The sequence below is a fragment of the Cupressus sempervirens genome, chromosome 2 (assembly GCF_028749045.1).
Source record: "Cupressus sempervirens isolate cs-2001-9-10 chromosome 2, ASM2874904v1, whole genome shotgun sequence".
Lineage (NCBI taxonomy): Eukaryota > Viridiplantae > Streptophyta > Pinopsida > Cupressales > Cupressaceae > Cupressus > Cupressus sempervirens.
In genome coordinates, this window is record NC_143119.1 from 204840676 (window position 1) to 204846675 (window position 6000).

Here is a 6000-nt window from a genome sequence, read left to right on the forward strand (position 1 = left end):
ATGTTGGATTATAATTCTAATGAGGAAGAAGAAAATCCTAGAATTGTTAGAGAAAATGTGGAAGTTTTCTTTGAGACTAAAAATGACTTGTAAAATAATGTAAAAATTGTTGACCAAAGAGGAGAAAAAAGATCTAAACCAAGAGAAGAAATAAAAATTGAGATAACAACTCCTACACCTAATAGGAACCTTACAAAGAATCATCCCACAGAGTAGGTAATTGGAAGTAAAGATAAAAGAGTAATGGCAAGAAACATGTAAATGAGGAACTATGTTTGATTTCTCAAGTTGAACCTAGAAGTGCAAATGAGGCATGTAAGGATGATCAATGGATCCAAGAAATGAAAGAAGAACTAGATCAAATTGTGAAGAATGAGACATGAGAATGGGTTCCTAGACCTAAAGATAAGAATGATATAGGAACTAAATGGGTATTCATAAACAAGATGGATGAACAAGGTGAAGTTGTGAGAAACAAGGCTAGAGTGGTATGCAAAGATTGTTCGCAACAAGAAAGAATAGACTATGAGGAAGCATATGGCCCTATAGCCATAATGGAAGCAATAGGAACTTTTTTGTCTTATGCAACAAGTAAGAAGTTCAAAGCGTATCAGACTAATCAAATCAGCCTTTTGGAATAGAGCACTTAAAGAAGAAGTTCACATTGAGTAGCCTGAAGGATTTCTTTTGACAGAAGAAAATGATATTGTATAGAGATTGAAGAAAGTATGATATAGCCTAAAGAAAGCATCTAGAAGGTCTGGTGTGCAAGATTGGATAATTATTTGGAAAAACTTGTATTTTCTAAAAGGGATGACATATGCTAACTTATATTTAAAATAAATTGAGAATAGTTTGCTGATCATTGTGATATTCTTTGATGACATAATCTTTGGAGGTAATGTTGATGCAAGTGACAAGTTTGTTGAATTGATCATGGAGAATTAATTAGAGATGAGCATGATTGGTGAGATGAATTTTTGTGTAGGTTTATAGATTGTGAAAAATAATGATGTTATTTTTGTACCATAGGCTATGTATTTAAAGACATGTTGAAAAAGATTTGGATTAGAAAGTTGTAAGCTTATTGGTATACCAATGGTAACTAATCACAAGTTATCTAGAAAAGATGAGACACCTATAGTTGAGAAGAAGAACTATAGATCAATGATTGGAGGTTTACAATATCTAATTCACACTATACCAAATATAAAAAATTTAGTTGGGATTGTAGCTATATTTCAAGCTAATCCTAATGGGTATCATTATGTAGCAATAAAAATGATATTTAGATATTTGAAGGGTACACCTAATTATGGTTTATGATATGATAGATCAAGTGATTCATTTTGTGTGCTTCTACTGATACATATTGGGTAGGCAATATGGATGATAGAAAAAGCACCAGTGGTGGAGCATTTTTTCTTGGAGGAAGATTGATTTCTTAGTTGATGAAGAAACACGATTCTATTGCATTGAGTATAGCTAAAGAAGACTATGTAGTAGTAAAAAAAAAAAAGTAATTAGGTCATGTGGATGAAGCAGACGGTGAAAGATATTGTGATAGAATTTTTAGATCCTATTGTGATACATTGTGATAACATAAGTACAATGAGTATGCCTAAAAATATTGTATTGCATTCCAAGACCAAGCATATATTTTGAGAGAGAAGGTTGTAGAGAAAGAATTAGATTAGAGTATGTAAGCACAAAAGATTGGATTGCAAATATATTTATGAAGTCTTTGCTCAAGGATACATTTGGGCACTTGAGAGGTCTATTTGGGATTATACCCATGCCTACTTCTAAGTAGATGATGCACATATTGCATCAGTCCAGTGGTACAAAGCACTATTGTTTGATTGGACTAAATTTTGATTCCTCCTATATGGGGGAGTATCTAAAATGAGAAGATTCATCTAGGACTCTTGGTAGCTAGTTTAGAATAGTGTATTTGGACACTCAAGTTGTTTGAAGACAAAGAGAAAATGATTGACATAATGAAGCCTTAGTCATTGATATCAATGGGGGAGAGTATGAATGAAAAACATCTCATAAGTATTTATGGGGGAGAGATTGAGATATCTTATGCACAAGCTTTCAATGGGGAGATCCATTGAATGGGGGAGAAGTTGAGAGTCGTTTAGTGTGTGAACAATTGATGTTGATCCTAAAGAAAGAGTTGTATGGTAAAAGCACAAACATATGTCACCCTTTTGTGAAAGAAAAGGCTACCAAAAGTATAATTGTTCACCTTCAATGACATAAAAATGGTATTACTGTTTAGAATTTGAAAATGAAGTAAACTAACAAAATATGTAGAAATGGATGAAGTTTACGATTATAATTTTTAATAATTATTTGAAATAAAAATTGATTTATTTTTCTAATTTTTATAGATAATTTTTTTTTTGCTAAAAAATGTTGAAATTTAGGGGTTTAGTTCCCACCACAAAACTATATCAAAATAAACTTGTTTCCATTTAAACTCAGACTATGTTATAGATAACATATATATCTAGCACATTAAAAAATAAAAATTGACTTAAGACCTAAATTTTCTCTTTTATAATGATTCAAATTTCAATTCGCCTGAAATTGATAGTTTTCATCTCCCACCACATTTTTTCAAAATAAATATATTTTAACCAGAAGAATAATTATACATTGTGAAAGAGGACTCTCTCCTCTAGAATGCCATATAATTTTTTATTTCTTTTTATATGATTTAATTCTTTCTTTCTTTCTCAAAATCAACATCTTCTTGAGTGTTAAAATATGTCCTTGTAGAATTTTTAAATTACAATATACTATATCTAATGAAAACACTTTAAATGTTGTATATGAAAATTCTTAACTTTGAGCTCTATAAAATGGTGGATATATGTTATTAAAAATTGTCATGAAAAATATTGAAGTGTCAAATTTTAGAAATAATTTTATTTATTTAATAATTGGATAGAAATTAGTATATAAAACATGCATTTAATCAACATTTCCAATTGAAAAATTGTGAGACCATGTAGTGCTTGCCCCTAGTTTACATTTTGTTATTATTGTTTAACTCTTTTAGGCCTTTTTTATGTTTATTCTTGAGGATTAGTAGCATTACCTTCCAAATTATTCGATATTGTTTTCATACTCTGTTGATTATATGATGAGACCACTTGGTACTAGTTACTTCATGTATACATGACTATACCTTGATGAGGATTATTTATAGTGATATCAGTTATTTGATGATGTTAGCTAGATCGATTATTTATACTTTTATTTTTATAGATACTTACCCTATACTACATGTGCATGGTGTGCACATATGTTTTCTTTATATATGACATTTATGATGTGGTTAAGGAAGGAAGTCATATTCACCTACTACTCAAGATCTACACAATCTACCACTTCCTATCATTACTTGTTTAGTTTAGAATATATGTATTTGTACATGAATGGATTTTATTCAAATTATAGGTACCGAGTATTGACTTCCCCAAATTGCTAGGATAAGCATACCCTATCACAATATCTCAATGGTAAGAGACAGGAGATAAATTATTGAGTCCAAATCCTAATCTTTAGACCATTTGTCTTAGAAAATTAGGACAATTATCTATGATAACTACCCTTCTGAATTCATCTTATGATGTAAATTCATATTTACAACCCTTGAGTTTGATCTTGTATGTGGTATTTTATGATGGGTTTTCATATTTCATCTTGTAGATCTTGGATGATTTTTCTATTAATTAAGTCAAATTAAAAGATCAATTAATCATTTAATTTAAAATGAAAACTTATTATGATATTTTCAATATTTAATTATATTTAATTAATCGAGAAATAAAATAAAATAAAAGAATTAAATTTAACAAGAAATTTGTAGTATCTTTTTACATTGTAATAATATTAATTTAATTTAATAAGAATATATTTAGGAGATCATTTTTTTGATCAGTAAGGTTTATATATATTAAACATAAAATAAATAGAACAGTTACATACAATTCTTTCAGAAAGCATCAAACCACCATTAACATAAAGCCCTCCAGGCTTAAATACCAACCTACAACTACCTACCAAAATTTCAATACATTACAACAGCTATGACCAAAAGTACGCCTAACCATCCCACCCCTAGCTCGAACCCTCTACACTATTTAATAGCAACAAAAATTACATACATGCTAGTCTTCTGATTAAAAAATTAAAAATTAAACCACAACATACTAACCTAGCAAAATAATACACCTATAGCATACCAAAAATCCTTAAATGCCTAACTTGACTTCCAGAAATAGCTCTCTAGTGTATTAGACTATGCCTTCGACATGGGACATTTGCCCACTTATTTTCTAGCTGATCCTCCTCAACTTTTGCCCAGCTTAACTCCTCCCGCAACTTCTCCCAAGCATCCTTGGCTACCTTATATATAGAAGGCTTATCTTCCTTTGCCTTCCATCATAGAAAGAGGATGTAACCATAATGCCTTCCTTCATCCTCATCTTTAAAACACTTAGAAAAGTCTGACCCAATGCCTAGAATAGACAACTCAAGGATAGAATCTAGGCCTCCCAACATGTCCTCCTCAAATAGTGATCTAGCAACATAGTCGACTTCCTTCGTGGTGTTGTTTAACTCCAACTCCCATGCCGCTACCATCGCAATGACATTAAGATTTGAGTGATATTTCACTATTCGCTCATGGAACTAGGCACCAATTATACCCAAAATTTCCTTGATCATTCCTTTGGGTTTTATCTTAAATAAGCCTTTCAGCCTATCCTTACTAATGAGCCCTTTAAATGCTTTTAGTTGCTTGTTTGAGTTCATCGAAAAAGAGGTCTCCATTATAGTCATCTTCTCCATGCACTAATAATAGAATCAGAGACAAACAACCACCTACACCACATTTCATAAATGAAATAGCCAACTTCATTTCACATAAAAACACCTACCTCACACGCTTAAAGCATCCACTCAAAATTGAGTCCCATAGGTCATTGCCACTAAAACAAAATTGGCTATTGACACAAATCTAAAAGCCTAAAAACAAGTACATAACTTCATTCTTACCATTCTTCTCACATGCAGCCCCATCAAATCCATCATAACTTCACTAGCCAACAATAAATAACTAATGATAGTATAACAACCAATCACCACTACCAATCACCCATCCAATCACACTATTCAAAAGTCATCAAATGCAATTGTATTAATTTGGGAGAATGTTGTTGCCCAATTTTCTAGCTTGTCCACCTCCACATTACCCTCTATATACATGTGACTCACCTTAAAATTATTAAAAGTTTCAAGCTCCTCTCTAATAATTTGTATTGAATTTTGGTAAAACCATGCCTGCATAGAACCTTTAACAATACCATTAACCACAATTTTTGAATCCACTTCAAGGTGAAGATAATTAACACCTAATTTTTTCACTAATAATATTGCTAGAAGTGTAGCCTCTATCTCAACAACATTATTAGTACCATCCACTAGCTATTTAACCACAAAACCAATAATATCCCCTTGTCCATTTCTAGTCACTACCCCTGTACCCAATAAGCCTTTATTCCCTTTTGAAGCACCATTGAAGTTAATTTTAACCCAATCCCCTTTTGGTGGGTGTCATCTAACCTCCTTCCTATAAACTTTTAGCTTGCCTTCTAGTCCTCCATCATTGGCCCATTTTATTTTGATCCTGGGCCAAAAATTTTGCACCCTACTATCACATCAATTAAAAATTCTCCTTAGGTACTGTAGCATTCCATTAGCATTCAAAAACTCTTCAATAGCTTAGCAAATTCTTTCCTAGACTCTATTCATGCTTTCTAATCTGTCTTGAAAGATACACCTATTTCTCTCCTTCCACACTTCCCAAATGGATAAATTTGGACTAACAAATATTTGAGTAAATAGATTTTTTGAAATCTATTGGCCAACCTTGAAAAATTCCTTGAAGAGAATCTAGTAGTGGAGAAAACCAACATAAAT